Source organism: Mauremys mutica, chromosome 7 (genome assembly GCF_020497125.1).
Source record: "Mauremys mutica isolate MM-2020 ecotype Southern chromosome 7, ASM2049712v1, whole genome shotgun sequence".
NCBI classification, from domain to species: domain Eukaryota; kingdom Metazoa; phylum Chordata; order Testudines; family Geoemydidae; genus Mauremys; species Mauremys mutica.
In genome coordinates this window covers 100,737,763-100,751,329 of record NC_059078.1, presented here as the reverse complement: position 1 = coordinate 100,751,329, position 13,567 = coordinate 100,737,763, and the positions used below count along the sequence as shown (strand labels likewise).

Sequence of the window (13,567 nt, the reverse complement as noted above, 5' to 3'; positions counted from 1 at the left end):
AGTATTAAATTGTCTGATCATATTAGGGTCTTCAAAATTGCTACTGCTTCCTCTTTAAAAAGTTAGTTTATGTAGCAAACAAACTGAATTTATTTATGATTGCTAGCTTTTTGTCCAATCATAAAATACAAATCTATGCCTATAGTAATATTTTAATAAAGATTACTGAGCTTCTGTCTATCACTTTAAAGAGTGCTCTTAAACAGATGCTTTGAACCTTGGTTCGAGCGATTATGAGCTAATTCAGTTTAAACTAAATGGAAGGATAAACAAAAATAGATCTGGGACTAGGGTTTTTTATTTCAAAAGGGCTAACTTTAAAGAATTAAGGAAATTAGTTAGGGAAGTGGATTGGACTGAAGAACTTGGGGATCTAAAGATGGAGGAAGCCTGGAATTATTTCAAGTCAAAGTTGCAGAAGCCTGCATCCCAAGAAGGGGGAAAAAAATTATAGGCAGGAGTTTTAGACCAAGCTGGAAGAGCAAGCATCTCAGAGAGGTGATTAAGAAAAAGCAGAAAGCCTACAAGGAATGGAAGATCAGCAAGGAAATCCACCTTATTGAGGTCAGAACATGTAGGGATAAAGTTAGAAAGGCCAAAAGCCATGTGGAGTTGGACCTTGCAAAGGGACTTTCACTTAAAGTCGCATTTTTCAGGAACATAACTACAAAGTTAAGTGAGGAGTTACTGTACTAAAAATACATTAGTAAAAGTTTGGTCCTAAAATCACTTGACAGCATTTTCTAAGTTTTTATGTCATTTTCATGCACGCTGTATTGAATGGTTTTATTTATATTTGCTGCAGTTATTATTACTGTGTATTACTGTAGTGCTTAGGGTCCCCAGCCATAAACTACCACTTTTGATAGGCATTGTACAACTCTAAACAAAAAGTCCCTCCCCTGGGGAGCTCACATAGTATCAACACATAAATAAAACTACTCCTTCCAGTAGTTCTTACTACATACTGCCCTCCTGTGCGTGCAGCTCCCATTGAAATCCATTCCATTTCTCTGATTGCACTGAGGGCAGAATTTGACCCATAATGCTTAGCAGCTTATGGTTCTACTTGAACAAAGAGGTGATGCTCCAAAAGCAACTTATTTAAACAGTTGTAGATTATTATTTTATTTAGTAGCTCCAGATTTTCAGATATTTGTAGACATGGATTTGTAACACAAATATCCTACTAAATCTTTCCATTTTATTAATAGACAACATGCAAGGATAGAATATCCAAATGCATATTTATGTCTCCTATGGTAAAGCAGAATAAAATAAACACTTTTTCTTGTGTTGTTTATAGATTTTTGAAACCATATTCTGTCTTGTGATATTTTTCTTGGCAAAGGGCATTTCCTTATGGGATATTCAAAAGGGTGTTTTCAATTCTGCTGCTAGCTCACATTTACCATTTCTTGCCAACAATAATAGTATTTGATTTTGCTCATGTTGAACTTTCTGTCATTATTCCTGTATGTGTGTGTATATATATGTCATATCCATACATGAAAATGTAACTGTAATACGGAACTAATTTCCTATCATCAGTGAACTGATGTAGGAGAAATTGACTTGTGTTTGTACCAAGTCAGTGCTAGTTTCTTAGGGCTAAACCATTAAATTGGGACCTAGCTCATGGTAAGAGGCAGCACAATAACACGCGATCTCTGGAGCAGCCCAGAAGGGAGACTGACTCATTTGAGCACCATCATTCTCCTGATCTCCTCACTTTTCTGGGGAGGGTGTCACCGTATTTGGTCACTGATACACTGGCGTAACTAAAACTTACAGGTGTGTGTGGAGTCCAGGCTCCAGCTATTCCCTTCAACACTTCCCACCCACCTTTGGGGTGAGGGTGGGAAATGTAGTCTGCTTCCCATTTTCACAGGAAGCTATAATACAGTTCATTAGCACAAGGGAGTAAGGGAGATGACTGATACTCATATTCCCTGATGCTTGAATGTGTAAGCGGGGGAATGGTCCCGCTATTGCGGGCAACTTTTCTGGCTGCTGTACTACCCCAGTGAAGTGTGCTAGCGAAAGGATCCGGGTCCTCGCTCCCCTTCCACTCTCCTGTCTGGCAGAGTCCTCGTAACCCCAACAAGGCTGTGCCCAGAATTCCTGTGGGGCTGCTGTGGTCGCCTGGGACAGGGGCTAGGGTGTCCCCACTCCGGGGTACACTCTCTGCACTGGGCATCTCCTTAAACCCACTTCATACAATTTAAAGCAAATACAAGTTGTTTAATTAACAATTAATTTTAAAAAAGAATAAGGAAAAATGGGAAAGGTTAAAGGAAAACACATCACCCTGCTCTGTGGCAGGGAACATTACAAACAGTGTCTTTGGACATCAGGGCACTTCACAGTCTGTTTCTTGTAGGTCTCAGGTCTCCTTCTCAGGCCCTGCTGCAGGGATGCTGCGGGTTGGACACTTGCAATAGTTGTGGCCACACACCTCTGGGCTTTGGGTGGTGGGACCCTTCTTCCCAGTGTCAGCCCCAGGGCTGCCCAGAGGATTCAGGGGGCCTGGGGCAAAGCAATTTCAGGGGGTCCTTCCATAAAAAAAAAAGTTGCAATACTATAGAATACTATATTCTTGTGGGGGCCCCTGTGGGGCCTGGGGCAAACTGCCCCACTTGCCCTCCCCTCTGGGCGGCCCTGGTCAGCCCCCAGTTGGGTTAAGATCCCAGTCTGGCCTGCAAGGACCCTTGGCTGGGGGTGTCTTTCTGTGCTGGGCCCTTTGCCCAAGGTTTCCCCTTGGCTGGCCCCAGTTGCTCACCACACCTGGCTCCATGCCTGCAGCTCTGCTCCCAGCACAGGATCTGCTCTCCCTGGGCTGTCTCTGTCTCTTGCCAACTACAAAACCAGTTTCTCCTCCCTTGGTTTTCACACCTCAACTGCTAGAAGAGGGCCTCATCCTCCCTGATTGAACTAACCTCGTTATCTCCAGCCTGCTTCTTGCTTGCATATAAATACCTGCCCCTGGAAATTTCCACTACTTGCATCCGACGAAGTGGGTATTCACCCATGAAAGCTCATGCTGCAAAACTTCTGTTAGTCTATAAGGTGCCACAGGATTCTTTGCTGCTTTTACAGATCCAGACTAACATGGCTACCCCTCTGATACTTGTCTCTGTGACACTGCTCCTAACTCTGACCTGCTTCCTGAGCTGCTTTTCTGGCCCCTCTGGATCTGGCACAGCTCTGTTCCCCAGCTCAGCTTGGGCCCCTGCTTTCTCCTTATCAGCTCGGCCCCACTCTGTCTGACCCAGGCAATTCCAGCTCACAAGGAGGACGGGACCCCCCTGGTCTCCTGATTCCCTGATTAGCCTGCCCGCCCTGTCAATCAGGCTCAGAGGCTGAGGCTGACCTGTAGCATTGGCCTCTCCCCCAATTTTTTAGTGCTGGGAGCTAGCCAACCAAAAGACCCCCACTGAATGTTAATAAGCAGGCAACAGTCCCCTTACACATGCAAGGTGGGCCACAATCTGCCCCGTAGTTTGTAGAGAAAATAAATCCAGTGGTTTGTTATAGTAGCCACCCTTTTACTGCTGACTTAGTTACTGGGGGGTTTTAGAATTTAAGGACTTTTTAAAAATTGGGACATTAAATGAAACTGAGAAGATAATTTTAAGTAAAGGTGTAAAATAAAGAGCAGGATTGATATATAGACAGTGAAGACATTAACACTCTGATTTATGGTGTTGTCTCATTTTTGTCCCATTCTATTTGCTGTCCTTTGAGATTACACATATGGACTCCAATCCTGCAAACCCTTAGGCGCACAAGTAAAATTGAGGGCTATTTCCATATGTAAAGTGATTTACATGTGTAAATATTTCAGGATTATAGCTTATGAAATGGTTTGGTAACACTTAGGTGTTAGGTTTGATAACAGTTTATGATAAATTATAGGAATTCTAGGAGACTACACATTATTCTACATATTACCAGCACTTTTCTAAAACTGTTCTTTTTGTTTTGTTTTCCATTAGCTGGGCAGATATTGTTATTTTTTACAAAAAAAAAATTCTCTTCCAGCTCAGGACAGTTTTATTTCCAGGTAAAAGCACTCTTTCTGCTAACAGAAGAGTTATGTACAGCAAACAACAACTATCTCCTGAAACTTGAATCCATTTTTTTACTTTGTTGTTCTGAGGGGTTGCCAGTATGCAGGTACTACAATTATATATTAGCATTTATCATTTTTAGATTTTATGTTCAGAGAAAATATTGTAGCTGTCAAGAATCCATCAGCTCCTCAGCAGTGAGAGGTTTCTTTCCCCAGATAATTGCACTATTTACCCAATAGACTCTAATGACTACTTTAGAGATTCTTTGTTCTATCCTGTAAATACTTATTTAGGCAGTGTTTAGAAGCACTTATTTCATTGAGGCTTTAATAGTTGCTGTGGGGCTATTATGGTTTGTGAGGCTCTTTTTGAAAACAGTGACTTGTGCAGTAGGTTAAGAACCCATGAAAGTAGGTGTTAATGGGAAAACTAGCATGCCCTTAACTGAAGCTGAGATAGTAGGTGCTATTAGAAGACATACTATTCACATCATCTAAGTATTTGATCATCATGCTATGTAGATCCAAATGCCACCTGGAATTTATGCTGCTATGTCCCAACCATGAACCATTGCAATTGATAGTTTTCATTTTAAAATGTGTTCAAAGTATAGAGCTATGAGCTGCCATAGATGTACATTGAGAGTATTTAGAATACATTACCAAAAGGAAATACGCGTAGGAATCTGAGTGTTTCATGCACATAGCATTTCCTCATGTACTGTTGTCAGTGACCTCTTGTTGATGGATGAGCAACTAAAGGGCATATTGAGAGGCAAGTGGTAATCAGCAGAAATTGTATAGTGCTGATATTTTATTTGTGCATTATTTGAGCAGCAGTCTTGGGTTCTATTTGATGCTTAATTGCTGAACAGCTAGGTAAAGTGACTTAGCAAAGCAAAAACCCGTTTAACGTGTAAATTAATGCTCCTCTACCGTTTTGAGGTTACTTTAAACTTCAGACTGTGCAACAAAGGATACTGAAAGCATGAAAAGTCCATATTGCTAAAACTTTTAGAAAAGAATCTCATCTCAGACAGTATTTTTAGACTGTAAACAATATTGTTAAAAAATCAGTGCCGTTTTTTTGGAAGGACACAGACTTAAGGCTTAATTATCTGAAAAGAACAGGAAAGTTTTCACATTAATTAATTGGAAGAGTAATGTTAGGATTTTTCTGAAATAATCTGAATTGATTAAATAAAATCCAGTGACAAGGGAGATGATTTACCATTTGTAACTTATTAAAGACGTGGGAATAGTTTTAAAATAAATTGGTGAACTAAAGTACAAATCCTGTGGAAAACAATAGGGGCAGATATGGTACATTCTACTTGTTTGATGGAATAAAGGCAACTGAAAAAAATTGTCTTGTGATATACTATCTGACGGCTTAATTTTGAGAATACTGAAATATTGTTACGAGATAAGAACATTAATCAAAACAAGTATTGTTAACTGTAAAGTTTTGGCTGAAAGGCTAAAAAAAAAAAAAATCATGTTTCCTAAAGAAAATAGGTACTGTTAGCTATCTTAGGGCCCACTCATCTCCCTATGAGATGTACTTAGAGGGAACTCTGCACAAATGAATCTTCCAGCATGGAATGGTGGAAGGGTCAGCTTCAAAAGGCTGAGTTCTTGCCTAATTGGAAGAATTACATTTTTACTCACTTCCCCCTAAAGATTTCCTGGGAAACCCACTTAACTTTTAAAAGTTCATGTTGTTTAAAAAAATAATCATTTGAGGCTCAGGGTTTCCATTAGTCAGGACGCCTCTCTAGAGCAGGGCCGCCCAGAGGGGGGGGCAAAGGGGGCAATTTGCCCCGGGCTCCGCAGGGGCCCCCAAGAGAAGAGCGGAGGCTCCCGCCTCCGCCCCTCTCCTGGAGCCTCAGCGTCTCCGGCGGGGCCCCTGAGCCCCGCCCCGCTCAGAGACGGTCCCGCCCCGGCCCCGGCCCCAGCCCCAGCCCCAGCCTCTTACCGAGCATGTCTCTGGCGGGGCCTGAGCTCCGTCCCGCTCAGAGCCGCGTGGTGAGGGGGCGGGGCTGGGAGCTCCAACGGGGCCTGAGCCCCGCCCCGCTCAGAGCGCCGTGGGGAGGGGGCGGGGCAGCTGCCTCCGCTCGGCGTGGAGCTCACAGCCCTGCCCCCTCACCACGCGGCTCTGAGCGGGACGGAGCTCAGGCCCCGCCGGAGACGTGCTCGGTAAGAGGCCGGGGCCGGGACCGGGGCGGGGGGGAGGAGCGGGACCGGGACTGGGGGCGGGGGGTGGGAGCGGGACCCGCCGCCGCCGTCGAAGCGCAGCCCGGTCTTCGGCGGCGGGGGGCCCCTTCTGTTCCGGGACCCGCCGCCTAAGGGCCCGGAAGGCCCGCGGCGGGGACCTCCCCCCCCGCCACCGAATTACCGCCGAAGACCGGGCTGCGCTTCGGCGGCGGTCCCGGTTCGGCGGTAATTCGGCGGCTGGGGGCTCCCGCCGCGGGTCTTCGGGGCACTTTGGCGGCGGGTCCCGGAACGGAAGGGCCCCCCGCCGCCAAAGACCCCGGGCCCCCGGAATCCTCTGGGCGGCCCTGCTCTAGAGACGTTACATACAATCCCACAATAACACATAACCATTTGCATTTTTAATACAGTGAATTAATCCAGTAGGGTTTAACTTAATTCAATAAGGTCTGTCCGGGCTATTGTCATATGTCACATACATCTATCTTGCCATGTATTTAACCAGCTGCCACATGGCCCCTCTCTGTCTCTCTATCTGAGCCTGTCAGGCCTCATTGAGAACATCCTGAGCAGCCCTTGGCAACTCATGACCCTGGCAGGAATCAAGACACTTTTTGACTGTTTATAGCCATTTGATCTGGCAACTCCCCACTTTGTTATACATCTTGTTTTGCCATGTTGGAGACAGGACCTTTGAAGTCAACAGTTTGCCACATTGTCTTTCAAGTGTCTACCTGGATGTTCTTATCTGGGAAGTCATAGCATTGCTTCCCTGTTTGTTATTCCCATAGCCTTCTCTTGCTAAATCAATGCATTCACAAACGCAAGTCTTCTGACCCCAGTAACCCTCACTGACCAGGCTTCATACAGTATTCATAAATTGTTACATTTCAATATTCATAATTACAAGTGATTAGATAGCAGCCCCACTTCAGCCACACTGCTGTACAAGCATTTGAACTACAAACATGAGAGAGAAATAATTTCAAATTAAAAAATTAGTTAATGTAGTGAACTGAGCATTACCTTTTTCTGGCTAGTCCCAAAGGCCTGTAATCAAGTAATCAAGAATCATCAAAAAGAGGTTAACACTTCTCATGAATCATATGGGAAATGTTTTTACTTAAAAAGCTTTTTATGCAATTTTGACTCTGTTGGACTGATTGTCACAATGATATTTTTGTCTGATAACCTCTGCTATGCAAATGGAATAAAACTTTCTTTGGATACAATATTCCAGTCTAGAATACTACTTCTCTGAGAGCAAATGGAAGATGTACAACAGGTCTAATTGCATTGTAACAAATGACTGCTGTGGCAATCGAGTGGATTCCAAGATAGTTGGGTAATCCACAGGGTAGCACGGTCCTCTTAGTACATAAACCAAAGATGAGCAAGTTAGGCACTATTTAAATCACAATGAAACTTAATGTTTAATATATTAAATATTTTGAGTGTCTGGTTTTTCAACACATAGATTGAATTAAATGATTAGTTATGTGTTGTATATATTTGATCAGAAGAAATAGAACATCCAGTGTATTGAATTTGCTATGACTTTGACAAATTGATTACACCTGGAATATATTTGCTAGACCTCTTCTGTGTTGCATAAAGACCCTGAATAAGTATCTTCCCTTTTTCTTGCTGGTGCCTGACACAAATTTTCTTTAAAAATCCATCAGTTCTCTAAAGATATTTATCTCATGGGCAATTCTGACAATTTGTCAGAGAGATCAGGCTAGCAATATGTTAGTTTTAAATGCCCAGACTTGCACATTCTCTTTTGATTTTCCATGCTTTAACCTTTTATCCTCTGTGAAAGTCCGCATTCTAAGCAGCAGCAGGCTCCAGGGATCATCATTTTTTAAATTCTTTGTTAGTATTAATAATTTATGGAGGCTTGGATTAGATATAGGCTATGCAGGCTTTTTGCCTAAATTGTGGAAAACAATTCTCTGTGTCTGCCTGCCTGAAGAAGAGTGCCACAAAGTTAAAAAAAAAACTGTTCATGTTCCAATAATTTATTTTTGTTTCTCTCCTGTACAGAGATTGGTTCTTCCAGCATTATACAGGAAATTAGGTCAGATTCTAAAACCTTTCTGAAGGAAAGATTATCAAAATAGGCTGCTGTAGCCTTCCCATGGTTGTTATTTTTTTTGACATGTAAATGACTATCAGAATGTAAGATAAATGTTGCTAAGGTATTACTTGGGGACAAGAAATGAGTAACTCTACATAACATGACCTAGTTCTGATCTGCCTAATTAGTTATGCATAGCTATAACGAAGAAAATCTATGCTTCAAATGAAAATCTTTTGCCATAGGTTAACTGATTAAATGGGTATGCTTTCTGCCTGTATTAAGCTTCCTCACTTAGCAATGACCAATGCTGCAGGCTGTTGTAGAGTATTATAATGACTTTTCATGGAATAGTTTCAGTTGTATATTGTGGTTAATTTTCCAGCATGTCAGTCATTACATTTGAGAGAGAACTCCTATCATGCATAAATTCTCCCAGCACAAAAAGGAGAATATATGTATATCCTTGTGATGGGGTTTGCAGACCCCTCACTAAGACTAAAGGTGTGATGGAGCCAGGGGCGGCTCTAGAAATCACGCTGCCCCAAGCAGCGCGGTGCGCTGCGCCGCCCTTCCCCGGTCCTGCGGCGGGTCCCCTCTTCCCGCGGCTCCGGTTGAGCTCCCGCAGGCATGACTGCGGCAGGTCAACCGGAGCCCGGGACAAGCGAACCTGCCGCAGGCATGCCTGCGGGAGCTCAACCGGAGCCGCGGGAAGAGGGGACCCGCCGCAGTCATGCCTGCGGCAGGTCCGCTTGTCCCGGGCTCCGGCTGAACTGCCGCAGTCATGCCACCGGGGGGTCCAGCCGAGCCGCGGGACGAGCGCCCCCTCCGCAGTCATGCCTGCGGCAGGTCCACTCGTCCCGGGGCTCCGGTGGACCTCCCGCAGGCATGACTGCGGCAGGTCCGCTGGCCCAGCCTCCCGCCCTCCCCGGCGGGAAGGGACGCCCCCTACATTTTGCCGCCCTAGGCACCAGCTTGTTTTGCTGGTGCCTAGAGCCGCCCCTGGATGGAGCAGTACCGGGCCAAGAAGGCCCTTCCCCTCAGCAGCTGCAGAGTATGCTCCAAATAGGGGACCTGTTAGAAATGGGACTCTGGCAAACAAGCTGCAGGGAGAGTGAAAGAGAGGCTGTATACAGGGAGGAAGACAGTTAGTACCTTCTAGGAAAGAGGAATACAGAGGGGAAGGACTGTGGGTAAGGCCCAACCAGTCAGCCAGTGACTTGACCTCTTTTTCTCGCCCATTTTCCCTGACAAGGAGGAAATCATTAAACACTGCGAAGTGAGCTGGGAAGCCCCAACTGACTATCTGATTCACTGAGACTGCTTAAACAACCTTTTGTGAGGAGGCAAGCAGAGGGCTGTGACCATTCCCCAAACAAAGAGAGACCTGGTTGGGGGGTGGGATTGGAAGTGGCCCAGAGGAGGCTGATCTGGTGTATCAGCCAGTGGGAACAGACACATCCCTTGGGCTCTGGGCTGGGACCATGTGGAGAGGGATCGCCCAGGTCTCCTTACCCTTCCCTCTGCCCCTAGTCCAACATAGAGAAGGACAGACTGTAACTTGGCTGCCAGACCCTGAGATTGCCTGACAACAGGGGCGGCTCTAGGTATTTTGCCGCCCCAAGCACGGCAGGCAGGCTGCTTTCGGCGGCTTGCCTGCGGGAGGTCCCCGGTCCCGCGGATTCGGCGGCACGCCTGCAGGAGGTCCGCCAAAGCCGTGGGACCAGTGGACCCTCCGCAGGCAAGCCACCGAAAGCAGCCTGCCTGCCACCCTCCTGGCACTGGCAGAGTGCCCCCCGTGGCTTGCCGCCCCAGGCACGCGCTTGGCGTGCTGGTGCCTGGAGCCGCCCCTCAGTCCCTCCAGACTTTGGAGACTGTTATGCCACAGTATGCCCACTGCGCCAGCTGGCCTCTGAGTGAACCCCACTACAATCCTCTTCCTTGTTTTCAAGGTTCTGTGTTATAATATAAGGTGCATGATAAATTGACAGTGAAATCTAAATGAACAAAATTTGTGCTACTCGGCCCTTTGACCTCATCAGGCAGCTCTCCAGTCAGAACACTTCAGTTCCAAATTGCAGTAATCCCCTCTTGTGAACACCCAGACTTTCCTCCACTGTACCTCTTGGCAAGTCACGAGCTTCTACTGGAAATGGCAACTACTGCACCTCTCAAGAAGAGAGAGAAAAACCATTCCAATTTTAGGAAAGGCATGATGCCCGCTGCAGTGGGCTCTTTCTGTCCTCTGCTTCACCCCTTGGAAACCTCACTACTGCCACGAGGTCTGCTGAGTGAACTCGTGGGGATGATCCTCAGCCTTTGTGGGATAAGCCAGGTCCCTGAAGGAGAGGTGGCAGCCAGAGGCACAAGTAAATGCATCTTTTGTGAACAGGAGGGACCAGGAGCCTCCATCCTCCTCATGTCTTGATTCCACTCTGATCAAGCTCCCTAAATTCAGCATTCTTCTAGGCTCATGTGGAGACTGAGAGTTTCTACCCCTTGCCAAGACTCACCACCATCCTCAAGGAAGCTCAAGAGCAGCCTGTTATTAGGAGCCAAAAAACACTATTATTATTGGAACCTTTGAGAAGGCTACTGTAATAATGCCAAGACACAGCATCTCCTGGAAAGATTTACAAAGGAGTTTAAAATTCTATACAGACCCGTGCTTTCTTTAAAGTCTTCCAGAAACCTGAAGTTGCTAAGGATTATAGGTGAAAAAATGTTTAAGGCATCAAGTTGAGTGGCAGGACAATTTACAGACTTCTCTTTTTAAGAATGTAAAAGGTTTCTCTACTTGACCAGTCCCCAAAAAGCCTCCAGGAGGGAATAAAATCAGTTAATCATTTGTCATATCCAGATGGTAAGAAAATGAACAATTTCACCATTGGGCTCACTACCCAAAATGTTCCTAGAGGAATATAAATTAATTCTTAATTTGCCATGGCCAGATGGTAATTCATACCCTAGTCATTATGCAGGGTCTTCTGCATTGCTTAACGCTGGATCTGGCCTTTTATTTTGTCCACCATTAGTCAAGGCTCATAGAAGGCTAAATGAATCTGAATATCAGCTTCCTCATATGATCTCAGAGAACGCTGATCTCTTGTACTTCTAATGTAAGGGCTAATGTTATGCTAGTAAATATTTGCCTGTGGAGCTGTGTAAAAATTAAGTTAACTTAATTAGCAAACAAAAACTACATTTAATAGTAGTTAAGATTATGGCAAAACTTCATGTAATCCGAACTTTAAAAGAATGCAAATAAGAAGTTAAGGGGAAAGACATGTACATTCCTTTCCAGCTTCAGATTCCCCACAATCTGTTGATAATGCAGTCGGTTACCTCCATAAAGCTTTCACATCTGTATCCAGCAGATACTCAAAAGCAACTTCATCAAATTTGTACTCAAATGCAAAACCTTAACAGTTATCTTATATGCTTTTTTATCAATTATATCAACAGGTTAGCTCATCTGTCCCATATTTCACGCATTTCAGAAGTTATTCTACCTCAATGCCACTGCGAGGTCATTTTTTTTCAAAAAATGTTTTATTGAAAAACAGTTTCAATGGACATTTTTCAACTAGATAGAATTTTTTGTCCCCAGCTGACTGTGAAGGTGATGTGAAAGTATCTGTGGTGGTCTGAAAGAGTAAATTTAATTTAGGAATCATTATCAACTGGTTAATGGTATTGAAGTGACTAGCTGAGGAGGTCGTCCTCCATTGTTTATGGAGAAAAAAAACGGAAATATAAGTTGCTGAGTGAATCAATCAGTTGTAGTCCATTTTGATATAGATGAAAGCATCAGTTCAACTAGTTTATATGTGAGGAAATTGGACGTCTTCATGCAGCTGTGTTGTTTAATTTATTCATCATGATTTAAGTTGAAAGAGAGTAGAAATTTGTCGAGAACCTTAAGATGACAAAATGCAATAACTCTGGTATAATTCTTTTTACTACACATTGCCTTTAAAAATTGTCAAACTCATTACGGATAGCTTGAAGGACCTCCAAACACCTGCCAATGTTGTCTTGTTTTAAATACCTCAAATTTTGTTTTGATATCAGTTTGACAGTTACTGAACTATGTGATATGGTTTTATCATGCATATTTATCACCTGCCCTGCATTCTGCCCATAATCCATTTCTTCCAGAACAACTAACATTCCAAGTCACTGAGCAGATTTGAACAGCTGCCATTTTTGTAAAACAATAAAAATTTTCAGGGAGACGTTGTCTTTCCCACCCTCCCAACTCCTTTTGAAATCTAGAATTTCTTCCTAGAAATGCACTTCCTTGAGGATCAGAATGAGCAATATTCAGTTCTGGATCAGTGACAGATTTGCGGTCTAATATTTTGCAATTTGTTTATTAGAAAGCAAGCTTTTTTCAATGGTGTAAATTATTCATGGTAGATCGTGACACTTTACACCTTTAAGTATCAACATGAATTATGTAAATAAAAGTGTTTAGGTACCTTTTAAAGGTGCCTCATTGTTTGTTTGTGATTACAGTTAACAAGGCACCTCCCAGAAATTCTGAAAGTGATGAGCCATGACACAAGAATCTCCCAGTCTAAGGACAGATACACAAGTTAAAGGAAGGGGAACAATATTTGTTTGTTTCCAAGTAGATTTGTTGTATTTAGGACTCAAACGAAGAATATTTGCTGTATGTAGCACAGCAGAAGTGCATCTTTAATAAGGACTTAAATGTTGAATTTGCTTCCAGAAATTCAATAGTTAGAATTTTTTGTTCATAAGATCTATGGAATTGCACTGATTGGGTGAAATCCTGGTCCTATTGAAGTCAATGGTAAAATTTCCTTTGACTTCAATGGGGTAAAGGGTTCACTCATTATACCAAGGGAAGCAGGGCTGACATGTTGAAGTCTATGAAAAATAGTATTAATAAAATTTAGAAATGGGTCTAAAATAATTCCCCAAACCCTGTAGAATATTTGGCATACAGAGTCAACATGTTAGTATGGTGTGGTACTGCACATAAGTTTCAGTATTGGGGACTTGATAGTAACCTCTATATTTAGGTTTCTTAACACTCCATTCTAAGGGTTTGTGGGGGTTTTCTGGGAGAGGGGGACAAGTAGTAACACCTCCACTGTTTGCAGAAACAGCAACAATGAGAACCCCCTGGCTATACAAATGTATTTTCTTTTTTTCTCGAAATG

At 43.7% G+C, this 13,567-nt stretch overlaps 1 protein-coding gene across 1 annotated transcript in view; it reads left to right on the top strand.

Moving 5' to 3' along the window:
• ADGRA1 (adhesion G protein-coupled receptor A1) overlaps positions 1-13,567 on the top strand; it is a 472,051-nt gene that overhangs the window by 240,469 nt on the left and 218,015 nt on the right. The window lies entirely within an intron of this gene.